This window comes from Schistocerca serialis, chromosome 3 (assembly GCF_023864345.2).
Source record: "Schistocerca serialis cubense isolate TAMUIC-IGC-003099 chromosome 3, iqSchSeri2.2, whole genome shotgun sequence".
Lineage (NCBI taxonomy): Eukaryota > Metazoa > Arthropoda > Insecta > Orthoptera > Acrididae > Schistocerca > Schistocerca serialis.
This window is the reverse complement of record NC_064640.1, coordinates 2084641-2110310: the sequence shown is the minus strand read 5'-3', so window position 1 is coordinate 2110310 and position 25670 is coordinate 2084641.

Here is a 25670-nt window from a genome sequence, read left to right as displayed (position 1 = left end):
GAAGCCGTACAAACTGCAGTTATTGCAAGCATTGCGTCCTGACGACCACAACAAAAGGTTCGAATTTTCAACTGCAATTCTACAGGACATGGAAGAGGACAATTTTGCCGAACGATTAATTTTTTCAGATGAATCAACGTTTCACATTTCTGGTAAAGTTAATCGGCATAACGTACGAATTTGGGCGAGTGAAACTCCGAGGGACGTTATTCAACATGAAAGAGACTCACCAAAGGTTAACGTCTTTTGTGCAATTTCGGTAAACAAAGTTTATGGACCTTTCTTTTTCATGGAGAAAACTATCACAGGAACCATTTACCTGGACATGTTAGAAAACTGGCTATTTCCTCAACTTCAGGAAGATTCAAATCACTTCATCTTCATGCAAGATGGCGCCCCACCACACTTCTCTGAACCTGTACGACGGTACCTAAATAACACCATTCCAGGACGGTGGATTGGAAGAGCAGGAGCACAAGATCAATGTCATCGTCTGTGGCCTCCCAGGTCACCAGACCTTACTCCCTGCGATTTTTATTTGTGGGGGTACATAAAGGACTGTGTTTATGTCCCACCTATGCCCGCTACTCTTCAAGAGGTACGACATCGAATTGTTGCGGCCGTGAATTCGGTAACTAAAGACCAGTTGCGTCGTGTGTGGCAAGAAATGAGATACCGGTTTGATATTTGTCGTGTAACAAATGGTGCTCATATTGAGGTACAGTTTTGATATTTGTTGTGTAACATTTGGTACTCATATTGAGTGAAGGACCGTTGGAATTGTGTTTCTATCATTTGTAGTTTTTGAGAAATAAATGTTTGAAATCTGCTCTTTCTTTTTGAAACGCCCTGTATTGCATTGTAAAGATAGTATAGTTGATGTTATGGCATGACTAGGGAGGATGACTGTGTGTCCTATCGTGAGGGACGTATAGATTGAGCAGGTTGATAACCATGAGGGAATGAGTGAGAATTTTTTGGTGGAAAATTATATTCGCTATAAATACTGACGTGCAGTCGTCAAGAGGAGAGATTACATGTACATTGATTGGTGTCAGACTGTAGCAGGAATAGTAATATTTAATTGCAGTTACAGTTGTAAATATGTTCCTGGCTTGCAACATACTTGTGAGTCTGGTATGTATTTGATACTGGGGAGAGAATTTTGCGGGTTTAACTGTGAATGCAATTTAGCGTTCTGTGTAATATAATGGCTGAAAGCACCAAAAAGAATAGATAGACCGTGCTTCGATACCGGCTGCATAAGTAACTGGGCATGTAAATTAGATAAGAGCAAATCAGAATACTCCATCGTTTGTGCTGGGATACAGGGGTCTGTACACAGCAGAGGGACCGTTTGCGTATGTTGAAATCTGGAGGGAAAAGACCTCAAGAGCACTGGGATGAGTGCATTCCATGTTACTTTCGTATGGAGGTTCTGTTAGAGTAGGAATTTCCGTGCATACAAGCTGGGACATATACACTCCTGGAAATGGAAAAAAGAACACATTGACACCGGTGTGTCAGACCCACCATACTTGCTCCGGACACTGCGAGAGGGCTGTACAAGCAATGATCACACGCACGGCACAGCGGACACACCAGGAACCGCGGTGTTGGCCGTCGAATGGCGCTAGCTGCGCAGCATTTGTGCACCGCCGCCGTCAGTGTCAGCCAGTTTGCCGTGGCATACGGAGCTCCATCGCAGTCTTTAACACTGGTAGCATGCCGCGACAGCGTGGACGTGAACCGTATGTGCAGTTGACGGACTTTGAGCGAGGGCGTATAGTGGGCATGCGGGAGGCCGGGTGGACGTACCACCGAATTGCTCAACACGTGGGGCGTGAGGTCTCCACAGTACATCGATGTTGTCGCCAGTGGTCGGCGGAAGGTGCACGTGCCCGTCGACCTGGGACCGGACAGCAGCGACGCACGGATGCACGCCAAGACCGTAGGATCCTACGCAGTGCCGTAGGGGACCGCACCGCCACTTCCCAGCAAATTAGGGACACTGTTGCTCCTGGGGTATCGGCGAGGACCATTCGCAACCGTCTCCATGAAGCTGGGCTACGGTCCCGCACACCGTTAGGCCGTCTACCACTCACGCCCCAACATCGTGCAGCCCGCCTCCAGTGGTGTCGCGACAGGCGTGAATGGAGGGACGAATGGAGACGTGTCGTCTTCAGCGATGAGAGTCGCTTCTGCCTTGGTGCCAATGATGGTCGTATGCGTGTTTGGCGCCGTGCAGGTGAGCGCCACAATCAGGACTGCATACGACCGAGGCACACAGGGCCAACACCCGGCATCATGGTGTGGGGAGCGATCTCCTACACTGGCCGTACACCACTGGTGATCGTCGAGGGGACACTGAATAGTGCACGGTACATCCAAACCGTCATCGAACCCATCGTTCTACCATTCCTAGACCGGCAAGGGAACTTGCTGTTCCAACAGGACAATGCACGTCCGCATGTATCCCGTGCCACCCAACGTGCTCTAGAAGGTGTAAGTCAACTACCCTGGCCAGCAAGATCTCCGGATCTGTCCCCCATTGAGCATGTTTGGGACTGGATGAAGCGTCGTCTCACGCGGTCTGCACGTCCAGCACGAACGCTGGTCCAACTGAGGCGCCAGGTGGAAATGGCATGGCAAGCCGTTCCACAGGACTACATCCAGCATCTCTACGATCGTCTCCATGGGAGAATAGCAGCCTGCATTGCTGCGAAAGGTGGATATACACTGTACTAGTGCCGACATTGTGCATGCTCTGTTGCCCGTGTCTATGTGCCTGTGGGTCTGTCAGTGTGATCATGTGATGTATCTGACCCCAGGAATGTGTCAATAAAGTTTCCCCTTCCTGGGACAATGAATTCACGGTGTTCTTATTTCAATTTCCAGGAGTGTAGAAAGCTAGCGTTAACTATTTATGGGAGAATATGCAATTCCGGAGAGGTCGAGTTGGCTATTATTGTTTTTTACAAAGCAATGTGACGTAAGAATAAGATTGGGAGCGTTGTTACATGGCCCCGGCCGGAGTGGCCGTGCGGTTCTAGGCGCTACAGTCTGGAACCGCGAGGCCGCTACGGTCGCAGGTTCGAATCCTGCCTCGGGCACGGATGTGTGTGATGTCCTTAGGTTAGTTAGGCTTAAGTAGTTCTAAGTTCTAGGGGAATGGTGACCTCAGAAGTTGAGTCCCATAGTGCTCAGAGCCATTTGAACCATTTTTTTTTTGTACATGGCGAGCCGCGACGCGGACGTCTCGCCGAGAGACGCGGCGTGAGCCATGCTGGGGCGGGCAAGCACAGCTGAACACGTCACGTATGTTGCGTTAGATGGAAGCGTGCTGAGCGATTCTACCATCCACAGTAAAGACAATGCTGCCCTGAGGTGTCTCGAGTATGGGGCTGCACCTTGGAATTCTGCGACGTCGGTATGATGGTGACTGTATAGAGCAGACTTTCACCTGTGTTTGGCGGCCGCGGCTTGGGGCTGTGACGGAGCGCAGTCCTGTGTGTGCTTTGACAGGTGACGGCCGCGCCACATCGTTGGGCTCGCCTGTGTGGTCTACTGGACGGGAGTCGGAGGAAGGTGCTTGCGAGCGTTGATTGAATTATTTTGCGAGCAGGTGTGTAGGCTGGGCTATGAGTTATTTGGACAGTTTACGGGTACTGAGTGTCTCTAGACACACCACCGGCCGGGGTGGCCGAGAGGTTCTAGGCGCTACATCTGGAACCGCGCGACTGCTACGGTCGCAGGTTCGAATCCGGCCTCGGGCATGGATGTGTGTGATGTCCTTAGGTTAGTTAGGTTTAAGTAGTTCTAAGTTCTAGGGGACCGATGACCTCAGCAGTTAAGTTCCATAGTGCTCAGAGCCATTTGAACCATTTTTTTCTAGACACACCTATGCTGAATTACTTGGGAGGAGTATGAATGTCTATAATTAAATTATTTGCGTAAATTAGGAGTTGTTTGCGTGTCTGCAGATTGTGTATTGTGAGCGCAAGCATAAGATGGAGAGTGTTTTGCCTCAGTGTGATAAATATATTCGATCTCTAAATAAACAGTTCGAAAGTAAACAGAGAGGACTCCTTCCTTACTCTCACCAGCAGCCTAGCGTAGCCTCGGTAATTTTAGCATAACTCTCGCCCCTACATATCACAATCTGGGATTAGGTCATAGGAGGGATGACAGTACGATCTGATGGCAGTAATGTGTACTATATCAGGTGGACAGTAAACCTCGTGATGGAGACACTGCCTGCAAAATAAAGACTCGTGTTCAGATCTGTTTTCCCGTCATTTCACCCCACCATCTCGGATGACGTCATGCACTGTGCATGTTAGTACACGTTAGTACGGGTTAGTGCACGTTAGCCCGCCAACATGGGTCTGTAAGGGTGTGTGGTGCTGGGTTGAGGATCGTGGTTGAGAATTTAAGTATTTGATTCCAAGTCCAGGTGGGTGTGGCATTGGTGAAAATTGATTCCAAGTGTTGGGTACTATGAAGTCGAATCACATGACTAAAGCAGTAGCCAATAGGAGTGCAGCATTCTAAGGATGGAGGGTGCTAGGTCATGAATGAACACTGTGCTGATAGTGGGAAAATGTGTGACTTCTCATTTGATCATTAAATATTGAAAATGTAAATTGACTTATTGAATAAAATTGAAATGGAGTTAAGTACTTCGGTAATTGATAGGTTAGATTATCAGTGTGGGTATTACTTTAGTTAGCTTATTCACAGAACACTATGTCCGGCTCAAGTACAAAGGTGCAGGCTTGAGGGTGTAGCAAGTGGGCGGCTGACGGGGCGCGTGTCCGCGCAGAGGATCTCGTGTCATCACGCGACTTCACGGTGGCGTCGTCTGGTGGCTCTGGAGCTCGCGGTGAACACAGTGGGTGCCGTCATCTCGAATACCGCTACTCGCATCTCGATCTGACGTCAGGAGAGCACCCTCTGGTAGCACCTATACGAACTAAGCCATTTGGGCTCTGGAGCTCGTGGAGAATGCTCAAAACTGGCTAAATAATAAAGACAAGTACTTTTTTCCTGCCATTTTCTATGCTTCGTAGAGATAAGTGAGGTGGGTGCATTATCCTGCTGAAATTTGAACTTCGCATCATTTTTCTCGGGAAGTGGGGCGTGGAACTTTCCCGCCAAAATTCAAAATTCCCGCCAAAATCCACCATCTTGAATGACGTCACGGCCGCCATCTTGGATGACGTCATCGCTGGCATCTCGGATAACAGTACTGTGACATAGAACGCTGGTCGTTTCAATACTCTCACACGTCATAAACTCAATTTTCGAGCTGAAATAAAATATAAAAAACAATAGAGGCAGAGATTGCTGTGCGATTTAAAAATATTGAATCACTCGTGTTGATATATAATTTGAACAAGTAGTTTATTTCTATTTTTCCAATAACAGTCTTCAGTATATTGACTAAACACATAAATTGGAGTCTGACGGTCTTTTGCGTAAGGGCGGCCGTTAATGACTGATGATACAACACTTAACTATAAAATTCGTATGTTTCGATCACGCCACTCGACAGTCCCTTCACTGTTCACAAAATACACTGTTGTCTGCTGTCCTAAACCATTATATCGTGCTCAACTTGATCGTTTTCGAACGTCGCTACATACATACCTGTCCCCGATCGTGGCTACCGATCCAATACTATCCCCAGATCGGCGACACGTCCGGCTCTTGGCGTCGCTCAAACTCGACTCCCCTCAAAGATGGCCGCCCTATGCACCCTCCAAACGACTGTCTAACTCAAAACAATGTTTGACAAAAAAATTACGAATATTCTAAAACAAAACACAATAATGTATATGACACATTGAAAAATATGGAAATTATCCGGGCAATGACAATCTTAAGTCCAATTTTTTGTATCTGCCACCGTGTTGCACAAATAACGTTCTTGTGGTGTGATTTTGCTTTTTCTGGATTTTTGATACTGTTGTTGTTGTTGTGGTCTTCAGTCCTGAGACTGGTTTGATGCAGTACTCCATGCTACTCTATCCTGTGCAAGCTTCGTCGTTTCCCACTACCTACTGCAACCTACATCCTTCTGAATCTGCTTAGTGTATTTATCTCTTGGCCTCCCTCCACCTTTTTGATTCTAAACATAAATAAACAAATAAAAATACATACTTAATTACTCACCTACCTCTTTAAACTTTAGAATGCTGCTGCTAGTTTCGTCTCTTTAAATTTATTTATTACCAAAACACAGTTTCTCTCAGTCGAATCCCATATTCTGACCTCTCATTCAAAAATGGTACATATTATGCTAAACTGGCTATGATTGCTCGGTGCAGCTCTACTAACGGCAGCCATAAACACTTTGTTCATATTAATCGTCCAAAGCGTTGCCGAGATATCAAATTTTGAACTTTCGTAAATTTACAATTTTTAGACAACAATATCTTTTACATTATTACACATTTTTGTGGTGCGTCTAGATAATTTAGCTTTACATATTTTTCTGCCCATGTGTGCCTACTCGCACCTCCGAGTCACTCTTCGTGTTGTTTTTATCAATTTTTCTCTGGCATATAAATTCCTCCACGCGCGAAAACACGGCCATACGCCCGCCCCCCTGTCAAGCTTCCGCTCGGGTTTTTCCAAGGCCACGTAAACGCTAGCCGCTCGCCACGGCCCCGTAGCAGATGCCAGCCATGTGCTCTGCAGTGGGAAACTGCCGCTCTAATCTCCCACCACAGCTTGTACGCTCACACAACCCAGAAGTGTTGCCTTTCGCGGTGGAGCCTCGTTAAGCCTTTCCTGGAATGTTCCCATAATCTGTCTCATTGTCTGCCCCATGTGTTGTCGTTCGTGCACCCACACACTTGTCACTAAGTTCTCATTAGTTGCATAACTATGACTGCTGACATCTGCGACTCCTGAATATTAAAACTCTACTGCGACTATGAAAACATTTAAACATAAATTACAACAACGGTTCCCAACAAGTGATTAGAAGTAACATAGCTACCAACCTGCATATTAAGATTTGATACTTAACATGGGTTACAGGGTTACAGGGACTTCTCGCCCATACTTTATAATGAAAGAAGCTGCACAAATATTCGGTCATATCTTGATAAGATTTCAAAATGGTGCAAAGACTGACAACTTGTTTTGAATGTTCGGAAATGTAAAAACGAGCACTTCACAAAACGAAAAAACGTTGCATCCTATGACTACAACATCAGTGAGTCACAGTCGGAATCGATAACTCGTACAAATACCTCGGTGTAACATTTTGTGGGGACCTAAAATATGATATATTCCCGTACTGAGGAGTGCTCGAAGACACTTTTAATGACTAACACTTTATTAACAAAACCAAACTGAATTATAATATCCTTGGATGAATATTGATGCAACTACATACTCTACAACAGAAATATCTCTCCTGTAACGTTGTCTGTGATGCGCCTACACGACGAACAGTATAGTCATTGTAGACAGCGTTGCGAAGACCTGGGACATTGTTGGGCCAGTGTTGCCAGCGTGTGATGGTTGGCATGCTGCTGGTACAGACCAGGACAAACTGGGCCGAGTCTGCTGCCGTGGATCGCCGAAACGAAACTGCTGGTACTGGCAGTTGAAAGTGCTGGAACTGAACGGCTGGTTCTGCTGACTTGAAGTATAGGACACTAACTAACTTCGCACTTCTTTTTTTTTTAAGCCCCACCGCATATTCAGTGATCTCCACTTCTAAGTGATAGGGAAAGGTTTAGTTTTCATCACTTTATTTTTTTCACTTGGGAGTACTTTTAATGCCACCTCTGAGGGTTTGTTTCTTTATTTGTAGTGTCTCATTTCTAATTTCTTACTCAACTAATGCCTTGGGGACTCTGTGCTGAAGCCAGGGTCCTGCTCTCATAGTACCTACTTCTCGGATGTGATGTACATGTCTGAGTTGGTCTAACTTCTCATGAATTTTTGTAGACCTGAGTTCGATCATTTCTGCAATATGTTACATATTGAGTTCCTGATGCAGTGTCTGGATGCACATGTACTGAAGGACTTTATATTTTTTAATACCTGGATGTGCTGTATTTGGGTCTTGTTAGTGAGGTCCCATGGTATTCTCTCATAAAGGAATTTTTGTAATACAGTTGCTTTGTGGAGTCTAACTTTTGCTGAGACGTTTAGCTCCCTACTGCTGAATAGTGGAATCAGTTTCGCCTCCATACTGGAGGCTTTAAGTATTAGGTCTTGCAAGTGTCTATGAAAAAAAAGGTACCGATCCAGTGTGACTTGACAGTTGAGCTCCACGGTACCTCCTGCCCTTGGATAGTGAGATTTCTGTCTAGTTGAAGACTTTTTTGGTAAGGTTTATTGCCATTGTTTTGGCCATGAGAATTTTAATCTTGTTATGCCTGCACCACTCTGTAGTGAGGTTCAGTGGTGTCTATAGTTTTCTGATGTTGGCGTCCACTTGTAAAGTACGCAGTTTCATCAGTGAACTGTGCCAGCTGAATGTTTGGAACCGTAGGGATGCTGTTGACGTAGATTGTAAACAAGAGTAGTGACTAGACAAAGCCCTGTGGAATTCCTGCCTCTATGAATTTGATCCCCAATCTGATGCTTCCTGTTTGTACTCGCATTTTTCAGATGATGAGAAAGCTTACTATGAATTTAATATAACTGTATCGTCTCACATCTTCTGTAACAAGTCCTCACTCCATACCTTGTTGCACGTGTAGAAAAACAGTAGCATTGAGGTTGTTGTATCTTAATCTTCATCACATTTTCCATAATTGTCAATACTTGGAGCTCGGCCGAAATCTTCCGCTGCAACACATACTGTTCTGGTTAAAATGTCTTGAAGTCTGTCTTTAACGATCCTTTCGAAAGTTTTTCCTGGACTGTTCAGTAAAATGACTAGTCTGTGATTGACAGGTTGAATTAAATCTTTCTTTGGTTTTGGAATAGGAATGATGTGTGCCAGCTGCCATTTTTTCGGAAAATAACAATTAAGCAAGCAGCTGTTGTAAATTCTAGTCTGTAGGAAGTGTGGTTTCTCCACAGTCTCTTGAGCTGTTCATTTATTGCATCCAGTCCAAGTGCTTTGTTGCTCTTAAAATTCTTTAACTTGGTTTTCTTAGTAGAGGTGCATTCTTGGTCTCTTGTCTAGCTATTCGTTGCACTGTTTGGTCATTTGCGGTTTTGTACTCTCTTTCCCAGATGCTCAGGTCTTCCCATATTACTCGAGTTTGAACTGTGCAGGCCATGTCCTAAGTGAGCGACATAAGCGAGCGCGCGACAGCTTCAGGCAACAAAACACAACCACAGCTGTATTTAAGGAAATGTCGTACGTGAGCGACATCTGTGTCGCTGCCTGTCTCCCGCTGCAACTGGTGACGTTTGAATTCAAATGTGTTTGAATCTTGTCGCTGCAGCACGCGCGACACACAGCGACAAAGCAGTGGAGCGGACGCGACGGCAACTATGAATTACTTAACATCCGATTTTAAGAAAACTATTCGGTGAAAAAATTTGATTCTTCCGCAACCTATAGCTTGATATCCTTAAATGATAAAGGTCAGAATTTATTTTCGTTATTCGTCATAGTTACTGTGCTGCACGAAATTGAGTACATGGATGCAGGAAATTTTTAAGAATTTGCAGAGGTAAAATCACATTGTGTAAACTTTCCGTATAGTTCATTTATGGCCATACATTATTGCGTATGAAATGTAACCAATATATCTAATTTGTATTTGAAGTTGAGATCGGAATGATATCCCTTTTCATTCTTCAGATATTGGTTGCTATATCGCGGACGGGTCGCTCCCGGCGCGTCCGAACCTTTCCTGCGCTTCGCAAATCGTGGTCGTAAAAATCGTCGTATCTCATAAAAGGTTCAAGATATCGAAAAGACGAATTTTGGAAATGACAGCACGCAGAAAGGACTATTTTATCATATGATTAACATTCGATACGTTTTTGTAAAACTTACACCATGAGGTTTTGTCCAAATTTTCATAGCCAAACAAAGGGAAAGAAGCAGGTAAACGAGGTATCAAAGTGGCCAGCATGAGGTCTAGCTTGGCATGTAAATATTTAACTGCTTGAAAGTAATCAGGGTAATGAACGAAAACTTAATTAATAAGCTGAGGGAAAATTGAAATATTTCACGAAAAGCTGCTGTAAATGAGGTGTCAAAAATGTCATCTGTTCAAGACCTAGCTATTTTGCACATAAAAAGATACATTGGTGCGATATTTAAAATGTCAAAAAGGCTTCATTCAAATCAAATATGTTAGGAACGCAAACGAGGTATCAGTAAGATCATGCTTTCTGAATAAAACTTGAAATTCAAAAATGGAAGAAATCAGTCAAATAGTTTATGAAATGATTCGTGTAAAAGAAATAAGTAGATCAGAGAAACATTCTACATGCCTTTGAATGATGCTCGAAATCATGAACAGAAAATGAAGTGCACCAGACGTTTCCCTAGTATTCTTTATTTCATACTTTTAGACAAATCATTACACAAAAGTTTGACTTTCTTTTCAAAAATTTTGTAAACTTTACTTTTACAGACTATTTATAGTAATTGAAACGCTTGGCCTTAACACTGACTGCTGATGAATTACGTTGCAACATCAAATATCTGTAAAATTTCGTGGTTCATTGTAATTTATCAGGAATTAAATGTGTATGATATTCTGGGATAGGTGTTAAGATCAAGTTCTTTGGCAAGACCTTAAAAATATACTTAGTGATGCAGTGTAAACAGTATGCATAAAACTTAATATACAGAATCGTAAATGAGTCAGTAAAAATAAAAGAACGAACAGGAATCGAACACAGGATCTTTTCGTCGGATGTATAGTTTTATTTTTTTTAATCTCATTTTGTTAGTTGCATCTGCTCAGGGCGGATGTCATAAGACATCCGTTAAGTTCGTTGTTGATCGAGCAACTCGGTTTTTTTATTACATAGGGCAGCTAACCCTCTGACCGAACACGCTGAGCTACCGTGCTAGCTGTATAAAACTTAATATACAGAATCGTAAATGAGTCAGTAAAAATAAAAGAACGAAGAGGAATCGAACACAGGATGTTTTCGTCGGATGTATAGTTGAACTGCTTACACTAACCTTACGCCACAGTTACCTAATGCTATAGTGCGCGTCATTTATGACGGTGGCCGAGTTTAGGTTCGCTCTGCGTCTGCGCATCTGACGTCACAAAAAACAGTCGGCCAATGAACAGAGAACGACGTTGCCAGATCTCGACTGCAATGCAGAGCATGGATGAGTGTCTTCAGTTTTAGAAACGTTCAGTCATCAATAAAGCAATAGAACAAAAGCAATGTCTTGATAGCAGACTTTCTTTTATAGAAAGTTTGGAAAAGGCATTCTTTATACCAGTTGCTTCATATTCTATTAATTAATTAAACCAAAAAAGCAATAAGCCTCCTAACTCAGGCGGTAGCAGGGAAAGGTGCTTGTATAAATCTCACGAACAGCTTTTTCGCAATAAAGAACAGTGGTAATTGTTTATTTCCTATTGTACTTCGACGAAGCGTGGGTAATTCATAGTCATACCAACAGTGTTTATCAGTATTTTTCGTGACGTGTTGGAGTCGTCAAATAGTTTCAGAGGCCGACGAGCTGCGTTAGCGTTGTGGTTAAGGTGTTGGGCTGCTAAGTGAAAGGTCCTGAGTTTAAACCTTGGGCAGTGCTTAATATTCTCTTTACTTAAAATCAATACCGAAGTGTCTTACTTCATGAGTTTTATTCGTTTGAATGTAATTTTTGAAGTTCCTAGTGCTTTCTCTCTTCATTAACACTTTTGCTGCTACAGAGACGTGCTCTACATCTACATCTACATCTACATTGATACTCCGCAAGCCACCCAACGGTGTGTGGCGGAGGGCACTTTACGTGCCACTGTCATTACCTCCCTTTCCTGTTCCAGTCGCGTATGGTTCGCGGGAAGAACGACTGTCTGAAAGCCTCCGTGCGCGCTCTCATCTCTCTAATTTTACACTCGTGATCTCCTCGGGAAGTATAAGTAGGGGGAAGCAATATATTCGATACCTCATCCAGAAACGCACCCTCTCGAAACCTGGCGAGCAAGCTACACCGCGATGCAGAGCGCCTCTCTTGCAGAGTCTGCCACTTGAGTTTATTAAACATCTCCGTAACGCTATCACGGTTACCAAATAACCCAGTGACGAAACGCGCCGCTCTTCTTTGGATCTTCTCTATCTCCTCCGTCAACCCGACCTGGTACGGATCCCACACTGATGAGCAATACTCAAGTATAGGTCGAACGAGTGTTTTGTAAGCCACCTCCTTTGTTGATGGACTACATTTTCTAAGCACTCTCCCAATGAATCTCAACCTGGTACCCGCCTTACCAACAATTAGTTTTATATGATCATTCCACTTCAAATCTTTCCGTACGCATACTCCCAGATATTTTACAGAAGTAACTGCTACCAGTGTTTGTTCCGCTATCATATAATCATACAATAAAGGATCCTTCTTTCTATGTATTCGCAATACATTACATTTGTCTATGTTAAGGGTCAGTTGCCACTCCCTGCACCAAGTGCCTATCCGCTGCAGATCTTCCTGTATTTCGCTACAATTTTCTAATGCAGCAACTTCTCTGTATACTACAGCATCATCCGCGAAAAGCCGCATGGAACTTCCGACACTATCTACTAAGTCATTTATATATATTGTGAAAAGCAATGGTCCCATAACACTCCCCTGTGGCACGCCAGACGTTACTTTAACGTCTGTAGACGTCTCTCCATTGATAACAACATGCTGTGTTCTGTTTGCTAAAAACTCTTCAATCCAGCCACACAGCTGGTCTGATATTCCGTAGGCTCTTACTTTGTTTATCAGGCGACAGTGCGGAACTGTATCGAACGCCTTCCGGAAGTCAAGAAAAATAGCATCTACCTGGGAGCCTGTATCTAATATTTTCTGGGTCTCATGAACAAATAAAGCGAGTTGGGTCTCACACGATCGCTGTTTCCGGAATCCATGTTGATTCCTACATAGTAGATTCTGGGTTTCCAGAAATGACATGATACGCGAGCAAAAAACATGTTCTAAAATTCTACAAGAGATCGACGTAAGAGATATAGGTCTATAGTTTTGCGCATCTGCTCGACGACCCTTCTTGAAGACTGGGACTATCTGTGCTCTTTTCCAATCATTTGGAACCCTCCGTTCCTCTAGAGACTTGCGGTACACGGCTGTTAGAAGGGGGGCAAGTTCTTTCGCGTACTCTGTGTAGAATCGAATTGGTATCCCGTCAGGTCCAGTGGACTTTCCTCTATTGAGTGATTCCAGTTGCTTTTCTATTCCTTGGACACTTATTTCGATGTCAGCCATTTTTTCGTTTGTGCGAGGATTTAGAGAAGGAACTGCAGTGCGGTCTTCCTCTGTGAAACAGCTTTGGAAAAAGGTGTTTAGTATTTCAGCTTTACGCGAGTCATCCTCTGTTTCAATGCCATCATCATCCCGTAGTGTCTGGATATGCTGTTTCGAGCCACTTACTGATTTAACGTAAGACCAGAACTTCCTAGGATTTTCTGTCAAGTCGGTACATAGAATTTTACTTTCGAATTCAATGAACGCTTCACGCATAGCCCTCCTTACGCTAACTTTGACATCGTTTAGCTTCTGTTTGTCTGAGAGGTTTTGGCTGCGTTTAAACTTGGAGTGGAGCTCTCTTTGCTTTCGCAGTAGTTTCCTAACTTTGTTGTTGTACCACGGTGGGTTTTTCCCGTCCCTCACAGTTTTACTCGGCACGTACCTGCCTAAAACGCATTTTACGATTGCCTTGAACTTTTTCCATAAACACTCAACATTGTCAGTGTCGGAACAGAAATTTTCGTTTTGATCTGTTAGGTAGTCTGAAATCTGCCTTCTATTACTCTTGCTAAACAGATAAACCTTCCTCCCTTTTTTTATATTCCTATTAACTTCCATATTCAGGGATGCTGCAACGGCCTTATGATCACTGATTCCCTGCTCTGTACATACAGATTCGAAAAGTTCGGGTCTGTTTGTTATCAGTAGGTCCAATATGTTATCTCCACGAGTCGGTTCTCTGTTTAATTGCTCGAGGTAATTTTCGGATAGTGCACTCAGTATAATGTCACTCGATGCTCTGTCCCTACCACCCGTCCTAAACATCTGAGTGTCCCAGTCTATATCTGGTAAATTGAAATCTCCACCTAAGACTATAACATGCTGAGAAAATTTATGTGAAATGTATTCCAAATTTTCTCTCAGTTGTTCTGCCACTAATGCTGCTGAGTCGGGAGGTCGGTAAAAGGAGCCAATTATTAACCTAGTTCGGTTGTTTAGTGTAACCTCCACCCATAATAATTCACAGGAACTATCCACTTCTACTTCACTACAGGATAAACTACTACTAACAGCGATGAACACTCCACCACCGGTTGCATGCAATCTATCCTTTCTAAACACCGTCTGTACCTTTGTAAAAATTTCGGCAGAATTTATCTCTGGCTTAAGCCAGCTTTCTGTACCTATAACGATTTCAGCTTCGGTGCTTTCTATCAGCGCTTGAAGTTCCGGTACTTTACCAACGCAGCTTCGACAGTTGACAATTAGAATACCGATTGCTGCTTGTTCCCCGCATGTCCTGACTTTGCCCCGCACCCGTTGAGGCTGTTGCCCTTTCTGTACTTGCCCAAGGCCATCTAACCTAAAAAACCGCCCAGCCCACGCCACACAACCCCTGCTACCCGTGTAGCCGCTTGTTGCGTGTAGTGGACTCCTGACCTATCCAGCGGAACCCGAAACCCCACCACCCTATGGCGCAAGTCGAGGAATCTGCAGCCCACACGGTCGCAGAACCGTCTCAGCCTCTGATTCAGACCCTCCACTCGGCTCTGTACCAAAGGTCCGCAGTCAGTCCTGTCGACGATGCTGCAGATGGTGAGCTCTGCTTTCATCCCGCTAGCGAGACTGGCAGTCTTCACCAAATCAGATAGCCGCCGGAAGCCAGAGAGGATTTCCTCCGATCCATAGCGACACACATCATTGGTGCCGACATGAGCGACCACCTGCAGATGGGTGCACCCTGTACCCTTCATGGCATCCGGAAGGACCCTTTCCACATCTGGAATGACTCCCCCCGGTATGCACACGGAGTGCACATTGGTTTTCTTCCCCTCTCTTGCTGCCATTTCCCTAAGGGGCCCCATTACGCGCCTGACGTTGGAGCTCCCAACTACCAGTAAGCCCACCCTCTGCGACTGCCCGGATCTTGCAGACTGAGGGGCTCCCCGCATTCCGCGCTGTGCGCGATTTTGTCATCACTGCACTGCTTGCCTGTGCAGACACATGGTGTTCCGACTGCTTTGACACACTTATCATTCGATTTCACAAAAACTATTTGACCCAAAAATTTGATTTTTACACATCATCTTGACTGATACCTTCCCCCACAAATGACTTGATTTTGTTTCTATGTTAAACGCAGTTATTGTGCAGCATTAAATGTAGTAAACCATTGCACGAAATTTTGAAGAGTTTGCAGAGGTAAAAGTCCATAGCGTATACTTTCCGTATGGTCGATTTTAGTTGCCACAATGTTGAGAATGAATTGTGGACAAGATACATAAAATTTCATATAAAATTTACTGTATAACAATATCTCATTTAATTTAAGTAGCAGATAGGTGTCGTATGTAATATTGATAAAAATTCTGTCTTTCGCGGCTGTAATGAAAGTTTTATTTACACTGGACGCGTTTGGTTTTATTTTAAAGCACTTCAATCAATGAAAGGTAAGGCACATACACAATGGTACTCATGTTCTCTCTCTTGTTTTTGTTCCACAGTCGCAGTTTTACCAATGGTATTGAAATATATTCCTCTTCTGCAACTGTAAAAAGCGTCTTATTTAGACCAGACGCGTTTTTCTCTTTTGAAGCGTCTTCAGTGGACAGTATTTTGTCTCCTCCATTGCCAAGTCACCTTTCATAGTTTTGTGCTGCAGTAACACAATATTCAACGTTTGTGTCGGCTGATAAGTGTTTTAGCAAATAAATGCTGTTTGTGTGAGTCACACACAAAAATTATATTTGACATAGCTCAGAGAACTTCACTGATAGACAGTATATTCAAGTCCTAATGTTTTTGTAAGAACACAGTTTTGTTTACTGTATTTTGTCTACTTCCTTTTGATTGACTGAAGTGCTTTAAAATAAAGCCAAACGCGCCCAGTGTAAATGAAACTTTTGTTACAGTCGCGAAAGATGGAATATTTGTCAATATTACATACGACACCTATCTGGTACTTAAATTAAATGAGATATTGTTATACAGCAAACTTTATATGAAATTTAGGTATCTTGTCCACATTTCATTCTCAACATTATGGCAACTAAAATCGACCATACGGAAAGTATACGCTATGGGCCTCTACCTCTGCAAACTCTTCAAAATTTCGTGCAGTGGTTTACTACATTTAATGCTGCACAATAAGTGCGTTGAACATCGAAACAAAATTAAGTCATTTACGGGGGGAAGGTATCAGTCAAGAAGATATGTAAAAATCAAATTTTTGGGCCAAATAGTTTTTGTGAAATCGAATGATAAGAGTGTCAAAGCAGTCGGAACACCATGTGTCCACACAGGCGAGCAGTGCAGTAATGACTAAATCGCTCACAGCGCGGAATGTGGGGAGCACGTGTTGATAGCAGCGAAAGGGTTAATGCAGCCGTGGTGGCTTTACTTCATGAACTGCGCGCTCCCGCCTAATCTAAGTTTGCGAAGTATACTATACTATGGCGCTGCTTCTCTTGGCCCATGCGTCGTGTACAACTGGCAATGCAGCAATCTCCCGCATTTGGGCGGGCATGCGCGAGACGCCAAGATAAAAGAATTGAACTATAAATAGTATCAATCTGTGCCTTTATGTTTGTATTTAGCGTAGTTAGGCACGCAGTAGTCATTCCTCCGCATTTATTGGCTGTTAAAAGTTCTTGACAATGTAAAAAAAATATTCATATTTAATTTATTGATCAGATAGTCGAATGCTCCTTTGCTCATTTACCTGTATTCGAAGGACTTCTCTGGTGACACTTATGAAATTCTCCATGGAGATTCTTCCCATTGTAAATTTCATGCACAACATTCCTTTTCGCTTTATTTACTTAAGTAACCCTAATTCTGCGGTCTTACTCTTCAGCTACAGTATTCTACAGGTTAGGGACGCGGTTTTATAGAAACAGCTGGTTGGCTCTAAGCAGCCATCTTGTAGCGCGACATGATCGCTCGCACGCAGGACACGGAAGGTTTCCGCCCGGTGTCGCTGCTTGTCACGGGAGTGTCGCGTATCCAGAAGTCGCTCACTTCTGTCTCTGACGCAGGACGCGGCCGGTCTTAGCACAGGCTTGCGCTTTTTCGAATACGTCGTTTTGTAGGGCGGCGGATAAATAATCAAAATGGTCGATACTTCATTATGTCGCTATGAAAAGACGCTTAAATTGTCTGTGCGTTCTTTACACCTACCTTCACTGCTTACAAGAGCCTGAAATCTATTTTTGCGGTCAGCCAGAAAGCTATGGAGAACACAATGACCATAATTTCCAGTCTGCAAGTCCACATTACTCTTCGTGCTCACAGAAAGAAAATGTACCTACTTCCTATTTACTCAGTGGGATCAGGAACAATGACTATAAATAAATGTTTTGAGTTTTAACCGACTGATATAGTCTTTAAATGTTTGCATACACAAAACCTAGTGATACCCCCAATAATAATAATAGTAATAATAATCCAATTGGAAACAGCACTGTTAATGGTTCAGAGGCGAACTCTGCGGGGAGTCCAAGTAAAATGCTCTATCGCCTTGACTTCTAATGACCCAAAGTTAACTGTTCACCTTAAAAGTGGAAAATATCTCGCCATTTGCCACGCACTTTTGTCAACGTTATGGGCGACACACCAATGGTTACTTCTGTGAAATCCAAGCGATCAGAGATGATGTACTGTCCTTGCGAGTTCACTTCCTACATTTACCAAAAAAGGATTCAAGTCTGCCCAGCTCTGACGTCATCCGAGGCACAACCCAAGCAGGCGTTTGACTAACTCGAAAAGAAGGAAGTGTATCTTTTCACTGCATCTCTGGCTGTATTTATATGGGGGCAGCGGACCGCCAAACGGAACAACTGCTATCAACTACCCTAGGCACACGTAGCAGCATTTAGTGGCCCCTTTCCCAGGCACATATTAATTAATAGTTCTGTAGTTTAACAATTCACAATATTCTTGATTTTTATGTAGACTTATGTTTGCTTAAGTTACTGGAAAAGTTTTAGCTCGATTGCATTTAAACCTTGCCAGCTAGAATTTTTAGAACGGAACTGACAGTAGAACATGACCTCTGAACTGACTCTTTATTGATTCCTTGTAACCATTGTTATTTCCGACACAGTCTTGAAACTTGGTACAGCTTATTATTGCATGAATGTAATCGAGTTCTGGATTAAGAACTTTCTATCACAATTAAACATGATGCTTAATCTGCCATGAATAAGGACGTTTTCGTTACAAATTTGGTTTTTCGTCAATAATTTGAAAACTAATGGAGGTAGCTTATTGGTGTCACATATTTAATATTTTTACATCGAACTGAGGTTACATATTAATTTTTGTCTTTCTGAGTCTAATATTTATCGGCTTCGGTTTTTCGTAAAAACGCCGATTTTCATCAAATATTGCTCTGATCAAGTCGAGACTTGTAACTTTTAATTATGACACGTTTGCATTTTCTGAACGATTTTTAGCTTTGTAGTTTCATTCTTCAGCACCACTTATTTTTTTAAAGCTCATCTATTTTGCCTAACACTCACTTGACCATTCTGAGACTTTACATTAATATACTAAAGCATACACTGATGAAATTTGGGAAGGTTATTTTAGTTTTCAATACCACTCCTAGATTATGGTGCAGTCCTTTGTATGTTAATCACAGGTGCGTTATGCTGGCGTGGCGGTGGTAGTAATGAACTGGGATAAGCCCTGGCACACTCACTCGCCTCTGTACTACTTACAGCTTGTTTCACCTTGGTTTGTAAGTCTGTTCCGCTCTCTAGCGAGTGTTTCAGGTTTTTTTCGCCCTCTCACGTCAGTCTTCTAACCAGTCGCCACTTACCTCTGGTTGGTAGCAGATAGTTCGACATCTCGCCTTCCTGCTTCTCAGTTTCCCTTTCCAACATACACTCCCGTAGTTCCTGTTGCAATCTATTTATGTTCTGTCTGTCAGTGGGGTCTCGAAATTTTTGCCGCCTTTTCCTGCTTATATTTTTATGGTATTTGAGTTCCTGTAATAATGGAGGTAAAGCTTCTTGTCACAACCTGTTGCATATAAACGTAGTCGCCCTTAGTATCTTTTCAATGTGGTAGTCAATAGCTGTCGCTATGTCTTCTGTAGCTGTGGCGTTCATAGTTGGTCTGACATTATTGTTCATATATCTGCTGGATCTGTCCCAATTAGTATCAGTAGTCTTCTAACATCGTGGGTGTTTTATAGCTCTTTGGATTATTCCAATTACGCGACCATGATCAGAAGTAAATACCGACACTGTCGTCAACTAGGTGTCACCGTCTATTTTTTTAAAAATTTTTATTTACATGTCAAGTTCCATAGGACCAAATGGAGGAGCAAATCTCCAAGATCATGGAACGTGTCACTACATGAAATTACAACATAAAAGTAATAACAGATAAAAATCAACTGTTTATGAACCTGAAATAAGTCAAGCCAGAAGTTTAAGTAAATGCAATCAACAATACAACAAGAATCAACTTACTTTTTCAAGGAACTCCTCGACAGAATAGAAGGGGTGACCCATTAAGAAACTCTTCGGTTTCGATTAGAAAGCGAATGGTTTACTGCTAAGATTTTTGAATTCTAGTGGTAGCTTATTGAAAATGGATGCAGCAGTATACTGCACAACTTTCTGCACAAGAGTTAAGGAAGTTCGATCCAAATGTGGGTTTAATTTCTACCGAGTATTAACTGAGTGAAAGCTGCATATTCTTGGGAATAAGCTAACATTGTTAACAAATGACAGTAAGGAATATATATATATATATATATATATATATATATATATATATATATATATATAGAGGCCAATGTCAAAATACCCAGACTTGTGAATAGGGGTTGCCAAGAAGTTTGCGGAATTACACCACTTATTACCTGAACCGCCCGTTTCTGAGCCAAAAATATCCTTTCAGAATGGGATGAGTTACCCTAGATTATAATACCATACAACATAAGCGAATGAAAATAAGCAAAGTAGACTAATTTTCATGTCTAACGATCACTCACTTTTCAAATAGTAAAAATGGCAGCATCAACTCTTTGAACAAGATCCTGAATGTGGGCTTTCCACGACAATTTAGTATATATCTGAACACCTATAAATTTGAACCGTTCAGTTTCACTAATCATATGCCCATTCTGTGAAATTAAGACGTCAGGTATTGTTGAATTGTGTGTTAGAAACTGTAAAAACTGAGTCTTACTGTGATTTAGCGTTAGTTTATTTTCTACAAGCCATGAACTTATATCATGAACTGCACTATTTGAAACTGAGCCAATGTTGCACAGAACATCCTTTACCACCAGGGTAGTGTCATCTGCAAACAGAAATATTTTACATTTACCCAAAATACTAGAGGGCATATCATTTATATAAATAAGGAACAGGAGTGGCCCCAGCACTGATCCCTGGGGCACCCCCCCACTTGACCGTACCCCACACAAACCCCACATCACAGCCATTCTCAACGCTATGAATAATGACCTTTTGCTGTCTATTGCTGAAGTAAGAGGTGAACCAATTGTGAGCTACTCCCTGTATTCCGCAATGGTCCAACTTCTGGAGTAACATTTTGTGATCAACACAATCAAATGCCTCGGTAAAACAAAAAAATTGCCTAGTGTTCGAAACTTTCTGGTTAACCCATCCAGTACATCATAGAGAAAAGATACTGTAGCATTTTCAGTTGATAAGCGACTTCTAAAGCCGAACTGTACATTTCATAGCAAATCGTGTGATATAAAATGATCAATTATCCTTACATACACAGCCTTTTCAATAACTATAGCGAAAACTGATGGCATAGAAATAGGTCTAAAATGTTCTACATACCCCTTTCTCCCGTTTTATGAAGTGGCTTTGCTACTGAGTACTCTAATCATTCAGGAAACTGACCATTCCTAAAGGAAAAATTATAAATATGTCTAAATACAGGGCTAACATGTGCAACAAAGTACTTTAATATTCTGCTAGTGGATGATCAGTGATGGTACCCATTGTTTCTTCTCAACGTTGGCTTGAGGCTCTGTGGCTTGTTGTGCTGGTGTCTCGTTTGAGGTTGTTGCCGAGGTCGTATTTATTAGTTATCTCGATATTCATTTCCTTTTTTCTGTTCATGTATCCTTTGTACAGTCTGCTGACGTATCGATCACAGAGTGGAGACTTTGATGAATTGTTCTTTATAGTTGTCTTCTACTGTGGTGTCTTGACTGGCGTCTACTAGCACTTCATTTTTTTTCATTTGACTGTGAAACATCGCTCGAGTCTCCTTGGCTGCATTCCTCTGAACTGCTTTCTTCCTGCAAAAGATATTGCTGGATTCCTCCAATTTCTTCTAATTCCGTTTTTCTTTGTTGTCTTCTCACCGACTTTGCAGGGTCCAGTGGGGGCCTAAATAGTCGGGCGCGGATGGATATCTGCTTGTCGCTGCGAAGGAACGTTACCTGGCGTAGCAAAATTATGCCTTTCCGACAGTGCTGTCTGCTATGACAGGCACGCTGCCTGTCGAAGAGATTCACGGCCCCAGACGTTGTGGAGGCGTCGTGCAACTCCACAGTAAGCAGCCCAGGAACATATATCTGTTTTGACGACAGCCAATTCTCAAGTCCACCTGGGGGGGCGGCTGCCCACATGGCCTGCCTTGTGTGTGGAGGAAACGACCACCAGGTGGGTACAGGAAAATAGAACGATCACATAGGCCCAGTCGTGGGTAAAGCAGATTTCTGATTATTGGTAGAATAGTAGGGAAAAGGAATCAATCTACAAAAGCGATTGCTTACAAATCACTAGTGCAACACACCCGAGAATACTGCTCAAATCTGTGGGACCCAGATGTGCAGTGCCTCAAGAACAAATATTGTGAACTTTAAATAGCAGTAAGTAACACCCAAGCTGGTGTCTTGTGTATTACTGAACACTGGTGTAAGGACCATGAAATTAGTAGTATTCATATAAATCCATTTAAACTGGCAAATCATTATAGTAGGAAAATTGCAAAAGATGGTGGAGTCGGTATTTGCCTTAGACAATAGTTAGAATTTAAAAAGAGATGTGAAGCAGAGAGCTCAAGTATTGGAAAGCAGGTGCTGTCCAGCTGTATGGCCTGATGAAAAAAGTCATAGTCATAACAGTGTATAGGTCATCATGTGGAAACATAGAAGTCTTCTTTGATAGATTAGAATTGTTGCTAAATACTTTTTACAAAAAAGAAACTGTGAGTATTCTTTGTGGTGATTTCAATATTAATCTTCTAGTTGAAAGTCAACAAAAAGGGCAATTTTTGGGCATATTAAAGAGTTTCAACATGTCACCACACATAAACAATTCAACTAGAACCGCTACGGTCGCAGGTTCGAATCCTGCCTCGGGCATGGATGTGTGTGATGTCCTTAGGTTAGTTAGGTTTAAGTAGTTCTAAGTTCTAGGGGACTGGTGACCTCAGATGTTAAGTCCCATAGTACTCAGAGCCATTTTAACCATTCAACTAGAATAAAAACACCTCCAATAGCCTCATAGATAACATTTTCTCAAATATGTCAACAACTGACATAGAGGTAACAAACATAGATTTAGGATTGCCTGACCACAATGCTTTCACCATTGTAATCCCTTTAAGGTCAAAGGAAGATAGAGGTATAAATAATATTTACAAAAGAAACTTCTCTGTGGACAGCTGTCATCAGTTCATAAGTAACTTAGAAAATTAAAATTGGTTAGGTGTTAGGAAACAAACAAGTACATATGAGGTATACAGTGTATTTGCATCGATTTATATGATGAACTTTGAGCTGTGTTTTCCAAAGAAACTGACCAGAATCAAGTCTACTGGGCACATAAAGTCAAGTCCTTGGATGACTCTTGGCATTAAGAAATCATGTGAAAACATGAAAAAACTTAATTCGGAGTTGAGGGAGTGTGCACATACTGATTTTATAGAATATGTAAAAAGGTATAGGAAAATATACCGTAGAGTAATTGCAAATGCAAAGTTACTAAGTAATGACATTGAAATAAAACAGTGCAGAAATAAAATTAACATAGCATGGGAAATTGTGAGAAAAGAAACCATGGTACCTATCAAAGATAAGAAAATTGTTCTAAAAGATGAGAAGAATAAAATGGTAGATAAATATGCCATGCCTAATTATATAAATAATTACTTTTTAAATATACCCCAGACATTAAGCAGATTAAGATGGAAGCACCCAAGGCAGCCAGCAGTATGATGGCGTTCCAACAAATGAATAGGAAGTTTTAAAAGTGATTAAAAGTCTCAAGTCCAAGATGTCAGCTGGAGTAGATGAGGTGCCAATAATACTAGTAAAGAAAACAGCTAATCAAATAGCAAAACCATTGGCGCACGTAGCAAACTTGTCAATGGCTCAGGGCGTGTTTCCACAGAAACTGAAAATTTCTAAAGTCGTTCCCCTGTTGAAAAAGGGTGATAAGCTTAAAATAGAAAACTACAGACCTGTCTCACTTCTCCCAACTTTCTCTAAGGTTTTAGAGATACTAATGAAATGTAGGGACACACATTATCTTAATATCCACAATCTGATAAACAGTAATCAGCATGGATTTCAAGCTGGGAGAAGTACTGAAACAGGTGTACTGGAATACACAAAAGAAATAATCAGTAAATAGGAAGAGGGAAAAAGTGTAGTTGGGATAAACCCAGATTTGTCAAAAGCCTTTGACACTGTTGACCACAGCATACTTTTGGAAAAGCTTGAAGCTATTGGTTTCAGAGGATCGGTAAAAAAGTGTTTTGAGTTGTATCTGGAAAAGAAGATGCAGTTGTTTGAAATTACAGCACCAAATATTAACCAAAAAATTAAACTAAGATCAGACCCAAGGGAGGTCACAGTAGGAGTACCCCAAGGAAGTGTATTAGGCCCCTTGCTGTTCCTTATTTACATTAATGATATTCAGGTGTCAGAGAGAAAAGCTAGAATCATGTTATTTGCTGATGATACTAGTTTAATAGATAGTGATATGAAGCAGTCATTGCACAGTACTGTGGACCATGTCCTACAAGATATACAAAAATGGTTTAGTGCTAACAAGCTAACACTGAGTGCAAAAAAAACTAATTATGTGCAATATGGAAATATAAGTGAACATGATGATCTAAATCCCACCATAGAGGGCAAACAACTTGAAAGAGCACAGTGTGCAAAATTCCTGGGTATGCACATTGATGAAAAATAAACTGGAAGGACCATGTTGTGACCTTAGCACTAAAACTAAATTCAGCATGTTTTGTACTTAGAATAATTTCAAGACTTTGTAGTAATGACTGTACGAGATTAGTATATTTTGGCTATTTTCAGTCCATCACATCCTATGGGATAGTATTCTGGGGAGAAACAAATTGTCATCTAAATGAGATTTTCAAATTACAAAAACGCGCTATTCGGATAATGACCCAGAGCCCACCTCAAACACATTGTAGGCCCCTTTTTAAAGCATTGAAAATTTTAACAATTCCATCATTATACATTCTGAAATGTCTGTTGGTGATCAAAAGAAATCAGGATATAATGAACAGCAATACAGACTACCATAGTTACGATACGCGGCAATGTAAAGATCTCCACATACAAGCTGTAACAAGGACCTGAAGTCAGAAACATGTATTGTAATCAAGGCATCAAACTTTCCAATGCACTACCAAAACATATCAAAGAGCTGGAAAATGAGGATAAATTTAAAACTGTTATAAAGAATCACATGCTTGACAAATGTTATTACAGCATAAATGAATATCTCTCCGCAGCTGTATAAGAATATATGTTTAAGTTAATGTGACAAATGAAATTAGATCAGTGAATATGTCTGTCATGTGCATAAGAAATTATGTTATAAAAACACTTATTAGTTGTATATTGTATTAAACATAAGATAGATTTATATGAATTCAGCATAGATAAAAATTTTGTAAAGATATTATATAGTTGTTAAAATGTATCCTGACAAATTCTATATCACAAATGTGATCGTTGAGATAATAAATAAATAAATCAAGTAGGACTTAACAGGAAATATGGAATTCATATGGAGAAGGGCAGCACGAATGGTCGACACGTGGGAGTGTGACACATAGATTTTCAAAGAACTGAATTGGCAGACTCTTGAAGATAGACGTAAACTATCCCGAGACAGCATACTTACAAAGTTTCGAGAAGGGGCTGTAAACGATGACTCTGAGAATATACGGTACTAAAACTCACCTCCTTACGTATCGTTCTCATAGGCGTCAGGAGGAGATTAAATTAGTTACAGCACGC